Here is a 14,786-nt window from a genome sequence, read left to right as displayed (position 1 = left end):
AATATTGTCCAAGTGCTTTATTGACATTAAGAAAGAAAATATGCATAATCTCTAAATGTGGTGGCACTACTGGTGTATCAAAGGGAGCTGTGGGAAAACAATTTGGGGCTTTGGGTGGCTTTGAATATTATTAACTGGTTCTTTAGTTGTTGTAACCTCTTTGCAAGAAACCAAAATAGGGAGTCTGGGGAACTGAAAACTAACAGTGATGAATCTAAGAGACAAGAGAAGACTTCTTTTTATATATTCACATTAGGAAAGTAAGCTGTGGGATAATCTTTTGGAGACAAGAATAGAATATTGTAGTTTTTCTTACATTTTGGCAGATCATTAACAATAATTCAAAGTACTTTTGCAGCTCCTCTCAGAGAAGCTTCTAGTCCAATCTCTTGTTGTGGTGCAGGACCAAGACATCATAGCACCAGCATCTGAAAGTGGGTATTCACATGCACATGCTCATTTGGGCTGCTCACCACTCTTACAGGTATATTCTAATCACTCACATCATTCAGATGCCATTCACACACCACCCATTTGTTTTCATTTTCATTCCTTCCATTAAAGTCTTCTGCTATTACTCAGGAACAAACTTAATGTATACAGCTGAGAAACTACACTTGGGAGACCAACTAGGATATAAAAACACAGAAAGAATAAACTACCTCTCTAAAAATTAATGTTGAAAACCTAAATATAGCTATTGCAAAAGTAATTAGGTGAAGCAAACAAAGCTCAAAAGAACACAGACCTAAATGAGCTGTAGCTGGAATTGCTGAAACGTGCCAAGACTTGTGTGAGTAAAGGTAGCAATGAAAGGACAAATCCTTTGCATTTAGTTAATAAATCCATAAGAAGCACAATTCCCAGACACATGCATAAACCACTGTAACTGTGCAGGAAACAATGCCATATAAGAAATGTGCCACAGAATATATTAAGGAGGCCAGAGACAATTCTGCAAACAAACAAATGGCAAATATCCAGTCACATTGTGATTACAGATGCTGACTTGGGTCAAATATACATCACAAAACAGAAAGGAGTAAATAAAACAGCACAGCTCTTGGAAATAAAAGAATTGCATTATCTTTATTGATGATCTGGATGAGGGCATTGAGTCCATCATCAGTAACTTTGCAGATGACACCAAGTTGGGGGCAGGAGTTGATCTGTTAGAAGGTAGGAGAGCTCTGTAGAGGGACCGTGACAGGCTGGGCAGATGGGCAGAGTCCAAGGGCATGAGATTTAACACAACTATGTGCCGGGTTCTACACATTGGCCACAACAACCCCATGCAGTGCTACAGGCTGGGGTCAGAGTGGCTGGAGAGCAGCCAGGCAGAAAGGGACCTGGGGGTATTGGTTGATAGTAGGCGGAACATGAGCCAGCAGTGTGCCCAGGTGGCCAAGAAGGCCAATGGCATCCTGGCTTGCATCAGGAAGAGTGTGGCCAGCAGGAACAGGGAGGTCATTGTACGCCTGTGCTCAACACTGGTTAGGCCACACCTTGAGTGCTGTGTCCAGTTCTGGGCCCCTCAGTTTAGGAAAGATGTTGAGTTGCTGGAGTGTGTCCAGAGAAGGGCAACAAAGCTGGGGAGGGGTTTGGAGCACAGCCCTGTGAGGAGAGGCTGAGGGAGCTGGGGTTGCTTAGTCTGTAGAGGAGGAGGTTCACAGGAGACCTTATTACTGTCTACAAGTACCTGAAGGGAGGTTGTAGCCAGGTGGGGGTTGGTCTCATCTCCCAGGCAACCAATATCAGAACAAAGGACACAGTCTCAAGCTGTGTCAGGGGAGGTTTAGGCTGGATGTCAGGAAGAAATTCTTCACAGAAATAGTGATTGGCCATTGGAATGTGCTGCCCAGGGGGGTGGTGGAGTTACCATCACTGGAGGTGTTTAGGAAGACACTGGATGGGGTGCTTGGTGCCATGGTTTAATTGATTAGATAGTGTTGGATGATAGGTTGGACTTGATGATTGTAAAGGTCCCTTCCCTTCCCTTCCCTTCCCTTCCCTTCCCTTCCCTTCCCTTCCCTTCCCTTCCCTTCCCTTCCCTTCCCTTCCCTTCCCTTCCCTTCCCTTCCCTTCCCTTCCCTTCCCTTCCCTTCCCTTCCCTTCCCTTCCCTTCCCTTCCCTTCCCTTCCCTTCCCTTCCCTTCCCTTCCCTTCCCTTCCCCAAGCACTGCATGCGCTGGGTGCATGCTGGCTAGGCTAATGCCTTAGCTTTTGTCTTCCTCCTGAAGGAGGGGGAACTTGTCCCACATGCCAGGACAAGATTCGATATCTGGGCATAATGTGCCTTCACCACAGTATCTTCCTGAATCTTTTGTGGTGTTTAGGAGGAGACTGGATGGGGTGCTTAGTGCCACGTGATGGATTACTGGAAACTGTTGGCACTGACCACTAGGAAATCAACATCTGAATTGCTTTGATTTTCAATTGTTTTCTCTATCATAGAAAAGCCTCTACATGTAGGAGACAGCAGGACATTCACCAAAGACAATAAGGCTGGATGTTAGGAAGAAGTTCTTCATAGAAAGAGTGATTTGCCACTGGAATGGGCTGCCCAGGGAGGTGGTGGATTCACCATCACTGGAGGTGTTTAGGAAGAGACTTGATGGGGTGCTTGGTGCCATGGTTTAGTTGATTAGATGGTGTTGGATGATAGGTTGGACTCAATGATCTCAAAGGTCACCTCCAACCTGGTGTGAGAGACTAAAAGCTTATCTCTCCTGGTGTGACTCAACAAAGATAAAATCACTTGCTGCTTGCCCAGACAATAGCTGATGTGTGTTGGGCTGAGCCTCTGGAAGGACTCTTGGAAGGTGCAAAGATAACATTGCTCACTGGACCACAGCTGGCCTCACAACAATGGACTGAGGCCACCTTCCGGAATATTCATAAAAGAAGATAATCTCCACCCATCAAGTACCCTGGAAAGGGAGGATGGTGAGACAATGGATTCACCACCTGTTTCCTGATGTGTAATGAGTGTGTGGGCAGGTAGATGGAGAAGGAGGAGGCGGAGGCCTCTCCCCCTCCATCCAGACCCCTACCCAAACACACAGGAATGCACAGAAAGATTTCCTGGGGAAGGATACCTGGATACTTACCTAAGGATGATTTCCTGGCCCCTGAATTCCTGAGGGACAATACTTGGACACATAGCTAAGGACTAAAAAACTATAAAAGACTTGAGCAACTACTGGCTTGGCAGAAGAAAAACAGAGAACCAAAAACACAGATGAAGGAAAACACAGGACAATGCCACTGAGAAAGAAATCACAAGAGATGGAAAAGCCTGGGACAGTGCTGCTCTGAAGAAAGGAGGCCATGGCTTGAAGAAGCAAACTGAACCCTCTCTCTGTGTCCTAAGATCCGCCTGCTGCAACTCATGGAGCTCAAGAAGCTGCCCAGAGGACCACATCTCTTCTCCAGCCAAAGCCTCAGCACCCTTTCTCTGCAGACCAAACATATCCTGCAGCACCTTTCCTCCACAGACTCAAACTGTCTTGGGGGGGGGTGAGGGGTGTGGTAATATAATTCCTCTTCTCTCTCTCTCTTCTCTCTCTGTCTCCTTCTGATCCATCCACTTTATTTATGTAATAAATAGTCTAGCTGTTGATATTTTGGCCTCATTTGTGCCTCTAATTTCACAACATGAGAATATTCATAAGAACTGAGTCTCTTTCCCTCTCTGGACTGAGACACCTGGTTAATTCCATTCTATTCTATTCTATTCTATTCTATTCTATTCTATTCTATTCTGCAACTAGGCTAAAGTAATTATGCATTTTTTTACTGTGTTTATCTGATTTGTGATCAGTAAAATCCATTCTTCTCTCACTTGGGTGTTTGTTGGGGTTTTTTTTGTTTGTTTGTTTGTTTGGTTGGTTTGTTTTTTTTCTTTTTTTTTTTTTTTTTTTAATATCTCAATCCCAACTTCTTTATGTGTTACTTTTCCCCTCACTTCTGTGTTGGGAAAATAGCCAGGTTAACCCACTGGTTCGGTTTGACCCATTTTGGTCTGATTCAAACTGTCATAACCCCTTACTACTTTTGTTGTCCGGTGTTAAGCTTTGTCATTTTATCTAAAATAAGTTTCTTATCTGAAATAAGATTCTTACCTGAAATAAGATACCCCTGTCTTCCTTGCTCTCTTTCTTGAGGTTGATTCAGTTTGTGGAGCAAGTTTAAAACTTGCTGCATGATGTCTGCTGGTGCATTAACCATTCACAGCTTTTTTCAGATGTATGCACACCCATCAAGTGCCACATCCAATCCCTTCTTGAACACTTCCAGGGATGGTAACTCCACCACCTCCCTGGGCAGCACATTCCAACGGCTAACAACTCTCTTGAAGGTCTCTTCCAACCAGGTTTATTCTATTCTATTCTATTCTATTCTATTCTATTCTATTCTATTCTGAAGAACTTTCTCCTTACCTCAAGCCTAAACTTCCCCTGGCACAGCTTGAGACTGTGTCCTCTTGTTCTGGTGCTGGTTGCCAGGGAGAAGAGACCAACTGCCTCCTGGCTACAACCTCCATTCAGGTAGTTGTAGACAGCAATAAGGTCTCCCCTGAGCCTCCTCTTCTCCAGACTTCACAGTCAAAAGTGCAGTAATATCCTCGTTCATTCCCATTCCTTACAGCTGGAAAATTATTTATTGGAGTGGGACAGCTCCCTCACAGTAAAAAGGAACATAAAATGAGAAATCATATTCATTTACTAGATATTAAAACATGAAACAGAAAGCAACCGGTTGTAAAATAACTACTTACACTATTACAAGGCATTTTTCATTGTTTACACTGCATATGTTTTACAAAGACAGCCTGTATCTTTATGCCCATTTATAAGCACCTAAACCGAAGGGCACATGGAGGTGAAATGTAGATGGCCACAGCAGGCATGAGAAACTGGAAAGTGAACTCAGGATGCAATCACCAGTAATACTGTATTTTTAAAGTGGGGATTTAGAGGTATCAGCTGAGCATCCATACTATCAATGGCAGAACAGTTCTCAGATGCAGTGAGGTAAGGGACATGCCTTGGAAAGAGCAACTTCTTATCTAGGATTAGACATGGATTAGAAAGTGCAGCCCACGTAACTCTCAATAATCTCCCTGAGCACCTTTCTGTATTTTGAAAAAAAAAACTCAGTAACAGCCATCAGTTTGATAGCACTTTGGGGATGAGATGAAGCTGGCCAGATTGCTGAGAATCCAACTGGCCCATGCAATTGCAGCATAAAACCAGTGATGATGTCTCAGTGAAAAGTTTCTTTTGGTCAAGGACAAAATTAGAATAAATTCTTTATTTCTGCAAAGAGAGTTTAGTACATGTAAATAATACTTGTGTGTAAGGTTTGCCATGCAATAAATGCTGCAAATCAGCTGAGAACAGTATGTGCATATACACACAGAGTAGCATCTGCATGTAATAATTTTAATATATGAGACTGCGAAAGCGTGACAGTTTAAGGCTGTGCCTTTAAGAAAGGGACAGCTACAGAATTCTCTAGCTGAATGTTTAGGTGTAACAAGGAAAGCAAAGATAATTCTAAATGAATTTCATTGGTGAGATGTGAGATGTACCATAGCAAATATCTCTAACATTCTTGCTCTCACTCGCTTCGGCTTCAGCTTGAGCTTCAGTCTGTTCTGACTTTCGTTCTTGGCCAGACTGCCTGCATGTCAACCCTGAACTGCAAACTGATGAGATAAGAGTAACTAACTTCTTAACAACTGCTTTGAGCCAATGAATTTCCTGTAAGGACTTACATCTGTCTTCAGTCTTTCTTTCTGTTCTTGGCCAGCCTTCGTGCAACTGACCTTGGACTGGAACTTATAAGAAAACTAACTTTCTTAACAACTGCTTTGAACTCATGATTTTCCCTTAATATCAATCTCTCTTTTTTTCTCCTGTTTCCGTCCAATCAGCTTGGACATGAAAGGGGGGAGGGAGAGGGGTTTTGGGGGAACCTGAGGCGGGGATTCTCCTCGGGAAGGTGTTTCTGTGTTACATTCTTTCCTGTATATTTTTGTATATACTGTAAATACTGTATATTTTGTATATATTCATTGCATTTCATTCTGCTTGTAAAATATAGCTTTCCATTCACTTCTCCAACTGAGTTCATCTGTGCTTTATGTGGTGGGAGGATTAAACCTTCACACTACCACAGAAAGATTTTTCACTCTGACTTGTTTCTTAATGGATTTTTACACAATCATAAAAAGAGCAGTGTCTGATTTGTACCAACAATGTGCTTAATACTGTGTAAGAAAGCATCCCTGCCTTAAAGAAGACAGAAAAACAAGACATATTAGAGATTCCATGCTGGAAGGCTTTATGTTTCCTCATCTTGCTCCACTGTTTTTAGATGCTCTGGCCCTAAGCCTCATCATAAGAAAAGGACAAGAGACCATTTTTCATAGGCAAAACTGAACTTCAAGCTTCTAAATGGAATTTGACTCAGCAAATCAGCTGAGAATAAACCTGGTATTTATATGTGCATATACACACAGAGTGGCATCTGCATGTAATAATTTTAATATATGAGACTGGGAAAGATTTTTCACTCTGACTTGTTTCTTAATGGATTTTTACACAATCATAAATAGGGCAGTGTCTGATTTGTACCAACAATGTGCTTAATACGGTGTAAGAAAGTATCCCTGCCTTAAAAAAGAGAGAAAAACAAGACATATTAGAGATTCCATTCTGGAAGGCTTTATGTTTCCTCATCTTGCTCCACTCTTTTTAGATGCTCTGGCCCTAAGCCTCATCATAAGAACAGGACAAGAGACCATTTTTCATAGGTAAAACTGAAGTTCAAGCTTCTAAATGGACTTTGACATATACTAAAAATTTGACTAGCTTTATTCATCAAGGTCTTGCTGTCTCATTCAGCATCTCACACATTATTCTCACTTCAAAAATCCCCAATGCTACTGTTTGTTAGCTCAATATGTCCCTATTCTATTCCTGCAGGCAGCTACCACTAAGAGCCCTCTTACTGTTATGATCTCATCGTCCACTGGAAACCAAACCATACCAAACCATACCAAACCCAACCACACAAACAAAACAACCCCCAAAAAACCTTCCATAATTAGGGGTTTTTTTCCTCCCTGAACTTTTCATTCATTAGTATTTCTGTGTCCAGCTTGCAAATAAATCATCTTGGCTTCCAAAGCCACCAGCTTCTATGAATTGAAACCAGTTAGTGATTAGCATACCTTTATCCAAACCAACCATCATACGAGTCAATTTATATCTTGAGTCAAGTAATTGTGAAGTTTCTTCCTGGGCAGCTCTGACAGAGCACCACTGCCCAGCTTTAATAGATTTAATTTACAGTGAATGAGTCATCACTGAGATCTGGCCTCATGAAGCGTGAGGGAAGGAAGATAAATAATGTATTTCATGAAAGAAAATTTCTGTTCTTGGTTGTAAAGGATCCCTGACTGAGGCACGATGAGATCAGACTGATTCCAAAGAGAGGAGCTGATAAGCAGAGGGAGAAAAAGATGGATTGGACAGTGAAAGAAGAAAAAACATAGCTGAGTGTAAACTGATGTGAGTGGAGATCAAGTCTGAACTGAGATTGATACAGCCTGATGTGCTGCTACGGAACAGTCAGACTTCACAGAGAACAGAGCATCATATCAATCAATCTAGTCAGATCATAGAATCATAGAATTGTTTTGGTTGGAAAAGACTTATAAGATCATTGAGTCCAACCATCAACCTAACACCACCATGGACATTAAACCATATCGCAAAGTGTCACATGCGCACATTTCTTGAACACTTCCAGGGATGGTAACTCCACCAGCTCCATGGGTAACTTATTCAACTGCCTGACCACTCTTTCCATAAAAAAGTTTTTCCTAATATCCAACCTAAACCTCCCCTGGCACAATTTCAGGCCATTCCTCTCACCCTATCACCTGATAATAGACAGAAGAGACTGATCTCCCACCTCACTCCAACTTCCTTTCAGGTAGAGAACAATGAAGTCCCTCCTCAACCCCTCATCTCCACACTAAACAAGCCGAGGTCCTTCCACCACTCCTCGTCAGACTTGTTCTCCAGACCCTTTACCAGTTTTGTTGCACTTTTCTGAACACAGTCCAGCAACTCAGTGTCTTTTTTTGTAGTGAGGGGCCCAAAGTTGAACACAGTATTTGAGCTGCAGCCCTACCACAGCTGAGTACAGGAGGACGATAACTTCCCTGCTCCTGCTGGTCACACTATTCCTGATACAGGCAAGGATGCTGTTGACCTTGTGGCCATCTGAGCACATTGCTGGCTCATGTTCAGATGGCTGTCAATCAGTACCTCCAAGTCTTTTGCAGCCAGGCAACTTTCCACCCATTCTGCCCAAACCTGTCGTGTTGCATGGCGCTGGTTGCAGGACCTGGCTTTATTAAACTTCATTCAACTGACCTCAGCTCATTGATTTAGCCTGTCTACATTGCTTTCAGAGCTTTTCTACCCTCAAGAAGATCAACACTCCCACCCAATTTAGCCCAGCTGCAAACTTACTGAGATTGCACTCAATTTCTTTGTCCAGATCACTAATAAAGGTATTAAAGAGAACTGACTCCGATACTGAACCTTTGGAGACACCACCAGTGACAATCTGCCAACTGGATTTAACTCCACTCACCACCACTCAGGCCATCCAGCCTGTTCTTAACCCAGAGAATCATTCACCTGTAGAAGCCACAAGCAGCCAGTTTCTGCAGGAGGATACTCTGGGAAACAGTGTCAAAGGCTTTGCTAAAGTCCAGACAAACAACATCCACAGCATTTCCTTCATCTATTAAGCAGGTCTCCTTGTTGTAGAAGGAGATCAGGTTTGTTAAACAGAACCTGTCCTTCATGAACCCATGCTGACTGGGCCTGATCAGCTGATTGACCTGCACACACTGCATCACGGCACTCAAAGTGAACTGCTCCATGACCTTCTTGCAGATGGGCATCACAGTTGATGGTAAATGATGGCAAGTGTCTTGGTGGGCACTTTGCCCAGCTCCCTCAAGTGTATGCCATCCAGCCCCAGAGACTTGCGTATGTGTAAGTGATGCAGCAGGTCATCAACCATCTCTTGTACTATGGAGGCTTCATTCTGCTCACCATCCCTATCTTCCAGCTTAGGGGTCTGTGGATCTAGCAAACAATTGACCTTATTGCTAAAGACTGAGACAAAAAATGTACTAAGCATCTTAGCCTTTTCTTCATCCGTGACCACTATTTTCATCCCTGTATCCAACAATGGAAAGAAATTCTCCTTAGTTTTCCTTTTGTTGATAATATATTTCCTCTTTTCTTTAAGAGATGAAGCCAAATTAATTTCCAGTGGGGCTTTGGCATTTCTAATTTTCTCTCTGCATGGTCTCATGACAATTCTGTAGTCCTCCCAAGTGGCCTGCCCCTTCTTCCAATGACCACAGGCTCTCCTTTTCTCCTCAAGCAGCAACTGAACATATTTATCCAGGACAGCCTTCTTCCCTGCCGCCTCATCTTTTGGCACATGGAAACAGCCTGTTCCTGTGCCTTTAGGAGTTTGATCTTTGAACAGTGTCCAGCTGTTCTGGACTCATTGGTTCATCAGGATTTTCTCCCAAGGGACTCTGTCCACCAGTTTCTAAAACAGGCCAGGTCTGCCTGCTGAAAGTCCCAGGTGGCAGTTCCACTCACCCTCCTCTGACAACTGAGAACTGTGCCCAAGATGGCCCCAGACAGTACAATACCCACAAGTCCTTTTCTGTCCACAAACAGCAGGTCCAGCAAGATGCCTTCCCTCATCAACTCCATCACCAGCTGCGTCAGGAATTTATCCTCCACACAGTGTTGGAACCTCTGGGGCTGTTCCCTCTCTGCTATGCTATGTTTCCAGCAGACATCAGGGAAGTTAGAATAGAATAGAATAGAATAGAATAGAATAGAACAGAACCAGGTTGGAAAAGACCTTTGAGATTAAGTACCCCACAAGAACAAGGGCTAGCAATTGTGAGACTTACACCAGATATCCAAAGAGTATTTTATCTGTCTCTTCACCCTGTTTGGGTAGTCTGTAACAGATGACTGCCACCAGGATGTCTGCTTTGTTGGCTTTCCCCTTGATTTTTACTCATAAACATTCAACTTTATCATCACCATCATCAACCTGTGTGTATTAGTGTAGATGCACTTCTTGTTCAAATAAACCACAGATTGTGGGAACAATGTTACGAGACCTGTAAGTCAGGTCCCATTCTGAATCAGTTTTGTTAAGAAACATTTATGTCTTGGCTTTTGTCCCAAAGTGGACATGCAACCAAGGGTTAACTCATCATGCAGCTAATTGTGTGCTAATATTCTTAGGAACTTAAATAATATATGGTTCCCTGTCCACATATTTGTGAAAATTTGTCTTATGCAAAATAGACTGAACCATCAACCCCCCCAAGGATTTAGAGTACTGTGACTTGTCATTTCTTTCTACGTGCTAGATTTTTTTTTCTTTTCTGAAATACTGCAGAAAATAATTTTGTGATCTCTGTTTCAAAGTTCACCTTGTTCAAAGTCTGCATTGATCGCCCTCCAGAGAGAGACAGAACACAAGCATGCATAGAACAGAGAAAGTTCAAAAAAATTCAGTCCTTAACACTGCTTGGAGACACACAAACTGCTTCTGACACACTTGTAAGACATTTAACTTTTCTTCTTTCAGAAGTTGTCATGACTCAACTACCTGAAGTGTGGTTTTAGTCAGGAGGGGGTTGGTCCCTTCTCCCAGGCAACCAGCACCGGAACAAGAGGACACAGTCTCAAGCTGCATCAGGGGAAGTTTAGTCTGGAGGTGAGGAGAAAGTTCTTCACAGAGAGAGCTGTTAGCTATTGGAATGGGCTGCCCAGGGAGGTGGTGGAGTCACTGTCCCTGGAGGTGTTTAAGAGGGAATTGGATGTGGCACTTGGTGCCATGGTTTAGTAGTCATGAGGTCTTGGGTGACAGATTGAAGTTGATGGTCTTTGAGGTCTTTTCCAACCTTATTGATTCTATTCTATTCTATTCTATTCCAAAATTACTCCCAGGGTCTTATCCTATCACTTAGGTTACTGAAAGATAGCCACATGCTGTGGAGATAACAGTACCATTCCTCTCCTGTGGCTCTACAGCAGTGGACACAGCACTATTAACCATGGCCACTTGGATTATTCAAGAGCTGACAAAAGTGCAGTTGGAGACTCATGCTGTTGCAGTTCTGAAAGAGTTTGCCTCTTCTAGGAAGCAACAGGAGGATGGAGAAGAAAACTCTGTTAAGTGCTCCTTCCTAAGTGTTTGTGCTTCCATGAAAGCCCTTGAATTCTCACTAATTGAAACCTCTGCATGGTTTTCAAAGATTGGGATAAAACAAACAAACAATCAAAACAAAAAACCAAACACCCCAAATGAACACACATAACAAAACAGTCTTAATTGCCAGCTTTGCAAAATGATAAGGGTCTTTAATTGTAATTAATTGATTGAATTGAATTTTAGGTATTTCAGAATGCTTCCCAGAATTACATATTATATATTCAGTTAGAAATGGTGAGAAAGGCTAAAAATGAGAGAAGTTTAAAGCTGTTCAGCTGGTGAGGGAGAAGTCTTCCACTATTTTGTAAACACTGGCCAGCAGCATCTATTAATGTTGAAACTGACCCTAATAACACTGTGATAATCTTCATATCAAGGCATATCCTGGGCCCCTCAGTTTAGGAAAGATGTTGAATTGCTGAGACATGTCCAGAGAAGGGCAACAAAGCTGGGGGCGGAGGTTTGGAGCACAAGCCCTATGAGGAGAGGCTGAGGGAGCTGGGGTTGCTTAGCCTGGAGAAGAGGAGGCTCAGGGGAGACCTTATTGCTGTCTACAGCTACCTGAAGGGAGGTTGTAGCCAGGTGGGGGTTGGTGTCTTCTCCCAGGAGACTACCAACAGAACAAGAGGACACAGTCTCAAGCTGCACCAGGGGAGGTTTAGGCTGGATGTTAGGAAGAAGTTCTTCACAGAAAGAGTGATTGGCCATTGGAATGTGCTGCCCAGGGAGGTGGTGAAGTCACCATCACTGGAGGTGTTTAGGAAGAGATTGGATGGGGCACTTGGTGCCATGGTTTAATTGATTAGATTGTGTTGGATGATAGGTTGGACTCTATGACCTCAAAGGTCTTTTCCAACCTGGTTAATTCTGTTCTATTCCATTCCATTCCATTCCATAACGTAACGTAACGTAACGTAACGTAACGTAACGTAACGTAACGTAGCGTAACGTAACATAACATAACATAACATAACATAACATAACATAACATAACATAATGCTTCACCTACTGGAGGGAGTTTCTTCTATTTAAACATCAACAGGTCAGTGTTGATGTAGAAGGATCTACAATGATTTGAACTGGAGGCTCTCTCCATGTGTCAAACACTCAGAGTTTGTGTTTTGGCTTGCATCAGCTGTACTTTTCCCATCTTTTTATCACTGTTGGATGATAGGTTGGACTCGATGATGTCAAAGGTCTTTTCCAACCTGGTTAATTCTATTCTATTCTATTCTAGTCAGTTTGGGCATTTTGCTAGTACCACCTTCCCTTCCTGGACACTTGTTTTTAAGGAGGAGTTTGTGTACTTCTTTGAGTTTGTATACTTCTTTGAGCAAGATCCCAGTGCTCGGAGGACTGGACTACTGCATAAACAAACCTTATCTCAGCTCCTCACTTGTCACCCTGCAGTTCAGCTGGGAGATACAGAAAGCTTTTGCAATCATTGTCACAGGCTTGTATTTCACAGAATCTCTCTTTTATTGCCTTTTATATACATGCTTTCTTCTCCCAAAAGTAAAGTGTATCCCTAGTAAATATGAATTACTAAACCTCCAAATCTATGGGGTTTTATTAGATGGCTGTAGCATAAGCTAGAGAATTTATTGTTATTGACCTAGGTCAAGTGACAGCAATTTTAATTAACCTTTGTCATATTGACTGTGTTAAGAGATCAAGGAGAGGAAATTCAGCTCGTTCTCACCCAGATCTTGTATATATCACACCTTTACAATAGTGGCAAACAGGGCTTGTGTTGAAAAGTAAGTCCTCTAGCAAGCAGACAAATTCTCTACCCAAGACTTATAGAGAGAATTTGATTTCTCATAAAAGTGTCTCTCACTATTAGTGGATAACTTTGTGGAGAGACATTTTTCATTGTGTTTCCTAGAGTTTGGCCACATAAGATTAAAAAGCAGGTGGAACTGTTCCCCTGTAATTCACTTGTTTAGATTGGCAATGTATGGTGGTTTATGCAGCTTTATGGTGATAAACTGGACTCTGTCTCTTAATCTGCTCACTAAGGAAGGGCTGTTTACAGAGAAGAATAGCCTAGGATGTGAATGCTATATTTAACTATTAGCTCTATCACAAGTTTCCTTCTGCATCACTGGTCAAATCGCTTAGACTTTGTGTGTCATAGTAAAATGAGGACAAATAAGAATTCCTTATTTCTGGGAGGGGTGGTAGAGACACAACAAAAATCTGGTTTCATGAGCTTCGGGTTGGTTTTGGTGTTGGTTTTTTTTTTGGTGGTGGTGGTAGTTAGTTGGTTGGTTGGGGATATTTTCATTTCCTTTTGTTTGGGTTTTTTTTGTGGTGGTGGGTATCATTTATTTGTTTTGTTTTTAATCAATTATGAGCATTTCCATCTCTTTCTCCTCTGTTGGCAGCAGCAGCAATGAAGATTTCAAGTGACTAAATGCAGTAACACTCCCTTCATACCTTGGTCTTTTCCCTTTATTTCATGACTGATGTGTATATGAAGACCTAGAGCTTTTAAATGATGGCAGGAGAAAGAGCCATTTCTGCTGCTGTTGCAGTGGTTTACGAGAGAATGTTGGACTTCAGGATTATCAGTCCTGCATTTTTATGTCTGTTCCCTCCTTTATTTCATCTTCTCTCAGATTTACCTTCAAGGAAATGAGTTTGGTGTCTCTATGGAAAGAAAATAAATGTAGCTGTTTATGCAACCTCTAGGTAGTCCTTATGCATATATGCAGTCTTCCCCTGTTGAAGCAACATTATCTGTAAGACTTGCCTTTCTGATGACAGTGACAGCCTCCTCCTTTGTACCCAAAGCAAGAACAATGTTGTAACATTGCTCTGCATCCTCCCAGCTGTGCTAGAAGGTCAGGAGAATACCCAAGGATGTGTCATCACATAAAAGGGCAGATGTCTTAGCATGACCGTTTCACAGATACTCCTGGCACATGAACAATGTGTCAGGATTTTAGGTTTTTGACAGTTGTGAGGTGTGCTCATGACTCGTGGAAGAGTGCATCTGGCTGGGTGTGGAAACGGTCCCACAGAGGAATAGACACTAAAACTTCTTGTGTAGCTCCTACACGAAGTGTTGTCATTTCATGAGTTGAAATTTAGAGGTTGATAGGTGCTAGTGAGAACTGCAAGACTGTTGTTGCCATTTCAGATCTTTTTCCTTTTAAGGACTAAGCACTTACAATTACTTTGATTACTCTAAAATGTACATCAACTCTGTTGCGCTGTTCCAGTCACTGGAGGTGTTTAGGAGACTGGATGAGGCACTTGGTGCCATGGTTTAGTTGATAAGATGGTGTTGGATGATAGGTTGGACTTGATGATCTCAAAGGTCTTTTCCAACTTGGTTAATTCTATTCTATTCTATTCTAAAAGGCTGCCTATGGAGCCCTTCATCACTGCAGAAATCTACCTTTCTGTCACAGCTGCTATGC

Source organism: Dryobates pubescens, chromosome 6, assembly GCF_014839835.1.
Source record: "Dryobates pubescens isolate bDryPub1 chromosome 6, bDryPub1.pri, whole genome shotgun sequence".
Lineage (NCBI taxonomy): Eukaryota > Metazoa > Chordata > Aves > Piciformes > Picidae > Dryobates > Dryobates pubescens.
The sequence above is the reverse complement of the archived record's forward strand: the minus strand, read 5'-3'. Positions refer to the sequence as shown.